The following is a 10,659-nucleotide window of genomic DNA, read 5'->3' on the forward strand; positions in this document are numbered from 1 at the left end:
CAATTCAAACTTGCACAAGAACAAGGGAATTCATTGTGTATTGTGAGATAATATTCAAGAGAATACCTGAAGAAACTTGACCTAGGAACTTTGCTTGTCCACAGGGACTGGCATTTCTCTATCTCAGCTCTGTTCACATCTGTGTGAACTCCACCTTAATGCAGTGATATTTACGGAGCAGAACTCTGGATCTCCAGGATGACATCCTCACCCCCAAGTCCAATAGAAGAAGAAGAGACACTGTTCTCTAAGTGTATGAATACATGTTTTGGGGTGGATCCCTTTGGCCTAAATGGGATTAGTTACACATCCCTGCACCAATCCCCTTGACTGGTAGACTGGGATTTCCAGATTGACTTAAACTATAGCCACCTTCAACAATATGGTTGGGTTACTCTTTATTACATAAAGAGTGAACCAGGGAACTGTCTACTTAAAAAAAAAAAAATGAGCATTACCATGAAACAAATGAGGACCAAATGCTTGACAATAAAGTGGCAAATGTCCAGGATCAGAAAATGAAAACTACCTATGAAGTCAGAACCCTCATATTATTCTGTCATACTCTCTTGGCTTACCCCCCCCCCCTTTTTTCCTTCTGGCCGTTGTTGGCTAGGGCAACCAGGATGTAAAGCCACTGTCTGACAGCTCTTGCCTCAGCTCGGGGACTGTGGAAGATAAGCTCTGTGTCATTCGTGTCATTCCAGTCCTCCTCAGGAAAAGAATCACTGCCCATGTGCAAGAGGTGTAGTAAGGTAAGGGAAAAATCTTTAGGACAAATGCTTCCACTCTTTTGTGAGCCTACTATGTGATACTACTTTGTAGACCAAACACTGCAAGAAGCTGAGGTGTTCTGTCTAGTAATGTTTTATTTTGCTTTTGGAAACAGGAGGCTGGAGCAGGGTTACGGGCAACATAGGGAAGGGGAGGCCAGCAGAAAAGTAAACTCTGAATGGCTGCTATGAAGCCGAGGAAAGGGAACAAGTCAGCAGTGAAGCTCTGAGGATCCAGCCAGGTGGGATCACATGTAATTTGAAACACTTGGCACACTTAGGATAATGGATAAAGAAAATATACTTCATATACACAATGGAGTACTCTTCAGTCATTAAAAAAAGGATGAAATTCCGTCATCTGCAACATGGTTGGAACTGGACAGCATTAGGTTAAGTGAAATAAGCCAGGCACATAAAGACAAATGTCACATGTTATCACTTATTTGGGGGATTTAAAGTTCAAAAACAATGGAACTCATGGAGATAGAGAATAGAAGAATGGTTACCAGAGGCTGGGAAGGGAAGTGAGGGACTGGGGAAGGTAAGGATGGTTAATGGGTACAAAAAATAGCAAGAATGAATAAAATCTATTATTTGATAGCAAAACAGGGGATTATAGTCAATAATAACTTAATTGTACATTTTAAAATCACTTAAAGAGTACAATTGGATTGTTTGTAACACAAAGGATAAATGTTGGAAGGAGTAGATGCTCCCTTTATCCTGATCTGAATATTATGCATTATGTGCCTGTATCAAAAACATCTCATGTACCCCATAAATATACACTCCTAGTAGGTACACACACAAAATTAAAAATTTAAATTTAAATTTAAAGAAAAGATGATGGGGCCGGGCACAGGGGCTCATGCCTGTAATCCCAGCACTTTGGGAGACTGAGGCGGTTGGATCATGAGGTCAAGAGATGAAGACCATCTGGTCAACATGGTAAAAACCCGTCTCTACTAAAAATACAAAAATTAGCTAGGTGTGGTGATGCGTGCCTGTAGCCTTAGTTACTCAGGAGGCTGAGGCAGGAGAATCACTTGAGCCCAGGGAGTCGGAGGGTGCAGTTAGCCGAGATCGTCCCACTGTACCCTAGCCTGGCGATTGACCGAGACTCCATCTCAAAAAAAAAAAAAAAAAAAAAATTGATGGTAGGAATAATTGAAAAAATGAAACCTCAGGCCAGGCAATAACATTAGGAAGAGAAGTAAAAGACAGTCACGAAAGTAAAGTAGACCAGCAATCCATAAGGCTGGATATCACATTTGTTGTCTACAAAATGTAATTCAGGTATTGGCAGTAATTCAGGTGGAGGAAAGTTTGGGGACAATTTTTAAAAGTTGGGAGGGGCTTGGCATTCTGAAGAATCAGTGGCAAATATGTTTCAAGAATAAACAGTTAAGTAAAACGGGTTTGTGAAAGATGAGATTTTGATAAAAGGCACATTTAAAATTCTGTGCGGAGAAGCTTTGATAGTAATCTTGCCATCAACTTTTTTTGGAAATATAAATAATACAAAACAATGAGTGGCTTTAACTCCACGGAATATGATAGAAGCTGCATTCTGAGAAGAGATTCAAGTATCAGGTTAAGTCAATGAGAAATAAGAAAATTCTGTGAAGAAACCAGGTTGCCTTTACCAGAAAAGTAAAACCAAACCAGTAAAATGTTTGGTAAAATAATAGCTATCATATTTGAGACAATGTCAAAGAAGGAAAGAGTGAAATAGAAAACAGCAAAGGAAAAAGAAAAGAAATATTTTAAATTGTAACCAAAGAAATTAAGGATAGACGCCAGGCTAGAATTACCTGACCTTGAGATTCTAAGAAGGATTTTGATGCCAGGTTGCTTTTTGCAAAAACTGGATGTGACCTGAGGTCACTGCCCATCCTGTCTTCTCACGTGTCTCTAAGTCCTGAGGCCAGAACGTGCTACTATTTTTATGTTGTTCTGCAATCAGCAAATCTTTGTTGAGTACTTCTCTTGTATCAAGTGCTATCTAGTTTGAGAATGTAGCATGACATAGCTCCTGCTTCAAGGATTTTTACAGCCTCTTGTGGGAGATAAACAAGTAAACAAGCTAGGAATAGTCAGCATGGGAAATGCTATAGTTGGCAAAATGAAACATGCCTTGGGAACACAGAGGCAGGAACAAACCCCATCATGGGCAATCAGCACAGCTCCTCCTGGAATTAAAGCCTGTGTGAGCTCTGAAGGATAAATAGAGCCAGCAAGGTCAGCAGCAGAATCTCTGGGCTGGAGAAAGTATAATTTTACACATGGAGAGATAGTTGTAGGATGCCTCAGAAATGAAATTGTGGCATACTGGGGACTTTATGTGGCTCAGGACGACTAGAGTCCTTGTGAAAGAGAGATGACAGCAAAATATAATGGAAAGATACGAAAACCAGAGAGCTTATGCAGGACTTTCCACCAGGAGGTGGAATTTTAACTTTGTTCTGCCCAAAAGAGGTTTTAAGCGTGGAAGTGAATAATGAGGTTTGGATTTACAGTGTATTCTGAATATTGAGACGGATCCATTGTACATGTGTGTGAAGAGCATTTAGATGCCATTTGTCTTAAGCCAGGCTGCCTGCGCTGAGACAGACAGGGATAGAGAGCAGGAGACAGATTTGAGAGACAGTGTCAAGGTTCTTACCTATTTGGAAAGGGTTGTTTGTATACCATTGTGTTTCCTTTGTTTATAGGAATATAGGAAACAGATACAAGCACTATGTAGCCTCAAAACTCTTCTTTTTAGGAATATTCACAGTGCAAACACAATTTTGTAAAAGGAATTGACTATGGGAAGATAAAACAGAGGAACATGCGAAAAAAACAATTCTTTAACACTTTAGCAACTTACTGTGCTCCTCTTGTCTTTAAATTTTTCTCGTGATATGCTGAGAAATTCAATACAACACCCAATATTAATTTCTCAGCTATCTTTTGGTTTTATTTACTAATAAAACTCTAAAATTAGAATAAAACCTTTAGTTTTATAATAGTAATCATACACTTCGATAGACTACATACGTGTTTATATATACATGCATGTAAAAATATATTTATATATGTGCATAAAACATATACGTCAGTTTTTAAATTATGTTTCTGGCAGAATTTAAAATTACCTTACTGCTTGGCTAAATACAACATAACTATCATTTGTATGTCAGTAGTGTTGAAAACTGGAAAGCAAATAGTATTTTCCACACATACTTTCTTCAAAATACTGTTAACTGCCATAAAGTTTAAAAAGTTATCTGCTGACTGCTTTTCAGTACTGTCTAATCTGTAAGACAATGTACATTTATATACAAATAATGGTAACATAATAGCATTTATTGAAGGCTTAGTTTGTGCCAGCCATGCTCTTAACTAAATTACATATTTTATTTTTCATTACAGCAAACCTATTGCATAGTACTCATGAACACACTTCTCAACAGATTTTATTCATTTATTTTATTAAAGTAGTAACCAATAACTATGTATCACTGAACAAAATGTAAAAAGATCCTTGCTCTTGGAGTGTATATTCTAGCTGGAAAAGACAGACTGTCAATAATAAAACTAAAGAATAAATTAATTTCCTTTCTCATTTCATGAATCCTTTATGTTTTAGGTTATCCTGAATGTAACAAATGAAAGAATTATATAAAATCGATATTTTGTTTCCGGAATTTTTCTACGTATTTGCTAGTTCTGTCTTTGCCTTGCTTCACACTATCAGTGTTTCTTTAATATTTGGTGATCCTTCGTGTTCGCTCATAGTTGCAGAATGAAGATTCAATTTCAATGAAGGTTGATTTAGATATGTAGACACAAAAAAGGGTTTTCTCTGAAATTTTGACTATGTTCAGCTGATTAATTTGTGAAGGGACTTGGAAGAAAAGACTATCAATAAAATATATATGTATATATAATTTGCAAATAAAAAACATAGCAAACATTAAACATCATGCCTTCAAATCATATCTAGAAAACAGAAAAATAAGGGAATTATTAATGTTCATGATCTATTCATGATTAGTAATAACTAGAAAAAAATAAATGATAATATTAAAATAACTAATATCAATTGTTTGCATATGATGTGCCACTTATTTTACTAAGATATTTTAAGGATTGTTTCATTTACTTCACAACCAACTTTTGAGGTAACATCCTTTTCATTCTGTTTTCCTGATTGAAGAACATAAAAGTGATCTACCCTGCCCAAGCCACACAACTAGTATACATTGCTGCTGGATTATAGCCCGGTTCTGTCTTCTTTTTTTTTTTTTTTTTTTTGAGACGGAGTCTTGCTCTGTCCCCAGGCTGGAATGCAGTTGCGTGATCTCGGCTCACTGCAAGCTCCGCCTCCCGGGTTCAATTCTCCTGCCTCAGCCTCCCGAGTAGCTGGGATTACAGGCATGCACTACCAAGCCCAGCTAATTTTTGCATTTTTAGTAGAGACAGGGTTTCACCATATTGGCCAGGATGGTCTCGATCTCTTGACCTCGTGATCTCTCCGCATCAGCCTCCAAAAGTGCTGGGATTAGAGGCATAAGCCTCCGTGCTCGGCCCCAGTCTTAACAGAGAGCCCATTTTCTTAACCACTTTGCATAGCATTTTTTGTCTCAGATTTACAAATGTGTGTGTGTGTGTGTGTGTGTGTGAATCATATGTCAAAATGTTATCTCTGGATGGTGATATTATGGGTGACATTTTATTATTCGCTATTATTATATTATTTGTGCCTTCAAGCTATCTGCAATATATGTTTAGTAATTTTATAAGTAGAAAAATTTCTAGTGACTTTATACAATCTGGATTAAAAGGAAAAGTAATATGAGAAGGTTAAGAAATAGGGAAATGCTAGACAGGCCATGGATGGGCACTTCTAAGGTGGTCAAAAGCAAGTCTTCACTGGGAACATTGAGCAGGCAAGCTGCAAGACTAGAAAATAATGGCTCATACTGAGATGGCTATGTTGACAATTTTTAAGACTTTTAACAAGTCCCAGAATATGTCTATGAATGAAAGTAACAGTAGAGAAGTGGCCAAGGCCATTTGATATGCAATCAAAAAATGCAGAGTCTCGTTCATATGTAGACATTAATGTCATGAAGTTGATGGCAGGGATGGGCATAATGTGAATTGGGTTTATAAAAGATGGGCACCACCTATAATTTGACAAATTCTAGTACAGGAAGAGAAATTAGAGTTCAGTCAAATCACATATGTAATCCTAAAAAGATGAGAATTCATTTTATAGGAGAGCGTGGATATATAATAGAGTAGTGGGAAAATGATTTGGGGTATTTAGGGGATCAGAAAGAATTAAAACAACAACCTTGCAAATGAGTTAAATGAGCATAAGAGTATAAATTAATCACATGCACTGGAAATTGAAATAAGCACTCTATTTGCTGAGGGATACTAATGCTACCAGGACTGTGTATGGCTCAAATATTCTAAATATAATTCTGGAACACAGATATTATTCAATTCAACATGTGTGAACTGCAACTCATAATATACATGATTATGATGTAGAATAGATATTGATGAAATCAGAATATAAATCTAGTTCTCCATGAATTCTTAGTGAGAGTATGGAGTTCTCTTTCCATTGTGATAGATTGTACTGTGTACTGAGGAACTTTTAGATAAAGGATGAAGCATCATAAAAGAAAAATTGAAAGACCAGAGAAACACTATAGTCAACTGCATAAATTAAAACTTAAAACTTGAAAACAAAACTAGAGTGAGAAGAAAATTAGACACTAACTTGAAGATTTCCTCTGTTTTAGCTTTTACCTGAAGGGTCTGGTTTCATGTGAACAAATTTTAAGACTGATGCATTATGGTAAACTCAGTTAGTTAGAACCATGACATTAGAGAGGACAATGACAATGTCAGCATCCCACATCAGCCAACATATTATATGGACAAAATTATTATTTTACGGTAATAGGCAAGGACATAATCTTCATGGCTGTTCCTAGATATATAGCAAGGAGATCTTATGTCAGTGTGAGGAACTCTGTTTGTCTAGTCACAATTTTTAAAATTTGTCTTCAAGAGACATACATTTTCATTAATATTAACATCATTTAATAAATTTCCTCTTAGGAGGCATTATGCTAATAATATCTAACATGTCAGACTTTTCCTAGTACTGAGAGGAATTTAAAGCATATGTCTAAGAAATTGTAAATAATTTCCCAGAGAGTGCAGACAATGTGTGTAAGATGCCAAATCATAAGTGAACTCCCATTCGCAATTGCTACAAAGAGAATAAAATACCTAGGAATACAACTTACAAGGGATATGAAGGACCTCTTCAAGGAAAACTACAAACTACTGCCCAGGGAAATAAGAGAGGACACAAACAAATGGAAAAACATTCCATGATCGTGGATAGGAAGAATCAACATCGTGAAAAAATAATTTATAGATTCAATGCTATCCCCATCAAGCTATCATTGACTTTCTTCACAGAATTGGAAAAAATTACTTTAAATTTCATTTGGAACCAAAAAAGAGCCCACATAGCCAAGACAGTCCTAAGCAAAAAGAACAAAGCTGGAGGCATCATGCTACCTGACTTCAAACTATACTACAAGGCTACAGTAACAAAAACAGCATGGTACTGGTATCAAAACAGATATATACATACATACATATATATATATATATATACACACACACACACACCAATGGAACAGAACAGAGGCCTCAGAAGTAACAGCGCACATCTACAACCATCTGATCTTTGATAAATCTGACAAAAACATGCAATGGGGAAAGGATTCCCTATTTAATAAATGGTGTTGGCAAAACTGGCTAGCCATATGCAGAAAGCTAAAACTGGATCCCTTCCTTACACCTTACACAAAAATTAACTCAAGATGAATTAAAGACTTAAATGTAAAACCTAAAACCATAAGATGTCATCCTGTTAGCCGTGGTGAATCTGTATGGGTCTGCAGCAACTTGATTCTTGCTTCCTCAGAGGAAATAATTCATCCGAGGGGCATAACGTAAAATCGGAGACGGAGGCAAGTTTTAGAGCAGGAGTGAAGGTTTATTAAAACATTTTAGAGCAGGAATGAAAGGAAGAAAAGGACACTTGAAAGGAGGCCAGATGGGCATGGCAACATATGAAAACAGAAGCCAGAGATGCCCAGTTTGATCTTTGATTTGTGGTTGTATATGTTGGCATGCTTCTTCGGTTTTGCATCTCTCCTCCCTTCATGTTTCCTTGGGGCAGGCTGTCCACCTGTGCAGTGGCCTGCCAGCACTTGTGAGGGACTACATGCAGTGTGTCCCCTGAAGTTGTGCACATGCTCATTTGAGCCGTTTTTTCCCTTACCAAATGAGTGGTCCTAGAAGAAGGTCATATGGCAGCTAAACTCTGCTATTTTGTCTCTTAGTGTGCATGCTTGAGCCCACTTGCACAACTTCTGAGATCTTATCGGGAAGTTGCTGATACCAGCTTCAGGTGTTTTCTATCTATTGGGAAATAGCCTTTCCCTGGTGCCAGCTGCGACAAATTATAGTTTTAGAGAGACAGTTTATCAATTGTCTGACCATCACCTGATGGTCACCTGACATTCCTGGGTGGCAGCAGTAGGGATGACCTCTCCTTCCCTGCCCTGCCCTGCTCACGTCTGCCAAACTACCTACTCTAACAATCCGAGTTCAACTTCATGAAGCAAGAACCATGAAAATGATACTAATTGTATGAGATCAAGGATATCTGCATTTCCCTCTTATGTATGAGTTCTATCACCCTTTGATACCACTTTGGACCACTTGAAGGTCTTTTATTTCCTTGCTTTACAATTTTGTAAGTCAATGATGATTGCTGCAGAATCATTTAAGGATATTTTTGTTTTGTTTTGTTATGTCTTTCAGGAATCCACACCATTGTATCACTACTTTATATTGGCAAACATTTGGGGATTTTCCACAAACAAAGTCTCCTCTACATTATAAAAATATATACCATTACATTACAAAATGCACATTTTGTGCATTACAAAATATAGACTAAGTTAGTTGATTGTTGTTATTATTACTGTTTTAAATTTACAAAAGAAAAGATGATACTGTTGGAGGATTTATTTTACCCCATTCCCCGGCCCCAAATGTCATTGCATTTTTTTAAAAAGTCAATTTTATAGGATTTAATTTAGGACCTAGCATTTAGACAAGTTACTTACCATATCTTAAGCCATCAAGAATTGTGATAATCAACTGACTCAACTAACTGCATCAGCATTTTGTATAAATGTAATAAGAAATAAGTTGAGCAACTTCACAATAGAAATCTTCAGCACATAGTAATTGTATGACTATTGATATTATTCCAATGTCTCACATACTCCCTTGTGAATACCATTGCTTATATTAGATTTCATGATACTACTTTTGAAACATATTGAGTATATGAATGACAGTCTTTCCATTTAAAGTTTTAAAATTGTTACTCACAGGGTTTAAAAACAAACCTAAAATTAGGAATTTAATATAGCATTTGTGATTATGATTTATTCAAAAGAAGCTTAACCTTTTCAGTGTCAGGGTACTATCGAGTCCAACAAGGGGTTGTTGTCATCTGAATTATTGATAATTGATGGTCGACTTGGGGCTCACAGCAGTCATGGTAGTTAAGGTGAGTCAAGAAAAAACTAGGAAAGTAATTAAGGATTGTCAAGGGTAAATACATCTGACATAAAAATAGCCTGGATCTCCTGTTGGGAGTGCTACTGCTGTGGAGTCTGGTAAGCAGACTCATTAATGAGGGTAATTATCGCCTCCTGCTTTGTAACTATTGTTAATTTTTGAAGGTTTCTTTAGCAAGAGCTTGCCAGGAGTTGTAATGATACCACCAACAAGGTCACTAAGCGGCTAGTCTAAGGTAAGACACACATGCAGAAAATCATGTTTAAAAATTCAACTGATTTATTTGCTACATGAGATTTTTAAAGTTCCTGAATATAATACAGTATCATTTTTATTTCTGACCTACAGTAATGTGCTAGAATACTTAAATGCTTGGACTGCCTGAAAGATGATTTAAGAAATAAAAAGAAAGTATCTTGGAATTTCCCCATCTTTTAGTTGTTCATGTTTGTGGATAGAGATCCAGAGACTAGGATTTAACTGTTTTCTCATGATTCTCTAATCCGCTGATAAAGTGCTTTATATCAACTATGTCAGCCCTTCTCTACCTGATACTTTACATATTTAAACACAAACATTTAACATAATTCAAAACTTCCGGCTGGGAGCAGAGGCTCACGCCTGTAATCCCAGCACTTTAGGAGCCCGAGGTGGCAGATCACCTGAGGTCAGGCCTGGCCAATGGTGAAACCCCTTCTCTACTAAACATACAAAAGTAGCTGGGTGTGGTGGCACACGCCTGTAATCCCAGCTACTCAGGAAGCCGAGGGCAGAAGAATCGCTTGAACCCATGAGGTGGTGATTGCAGTGAGCCGAGATTGCACCACTGCCTTCCAACCTGGATGACAAAGCCAGACTCCATTTCAAAAAAACAAACAACGACAACAACAGAAACACTTCAGTGTAACTTGCTTTTAATTCAGAGATGCAAATGAATTATCTGAAGCACCTTTTCTATCTAAATCATTACAGTTTCCTAGGAGATGTCAATTAAGATCCTCCAAGTTTTACTTTAGATCACTGACTTTTAGAAACATACTGGTGATTGCCACATTTTTGTAGCATCTTTTCTCTGTGTGTGTGTGTGTGTGTGTGTGTGGTGTGTGTGTGTGGTGTGTGTGTATGTATGTGTGGTGTGTGTGTGGTGTGTGTGTGTATGTGTGGTGTGTGTGTGTATGTGTGTGTGTATGTGTGG

At 37.2% G+C, this 10,659-nt stretch overlaps 1 long non-coding RNA gene across 1 annotated transcript; it reads left to right on the forward strand.

Moving 5' to 3' along the window:
- The first annotated feature begins 633 nt into the window (after positions 1–633).
- On the forward strand, positions 634–9,699 carry LOC108519957 (uncharacterized). Its single transcript, XR_001882779.1, has 3 exons — positions 634–755; positions 890–1,015; positions 9,629–9,699. It is a non-coding gene; the product is annotated as an uncharacterized LOC108519957 (long non-coding RNA).
- Positions 9,700–10,659: the final 960 nt, after the last annotated feature.

This window comes from Rhinopithecus bieti, unplaced genomic scaffold (assembly GCF_001698545.2).
Source record: "Rhinopithecus bieti isolate Rb0 unplaced genomic scaffold, ASM169854v2 scaffold_47225, whole genome shotgun sequence".
In the NCBI taxonomy this organism is placed as follows: Eukaryota; Metazoa; Chordata; class Mammalia; order Primates; family Cercopithecidae; genus Rhinopithecus; species Rhinopithecus bieti.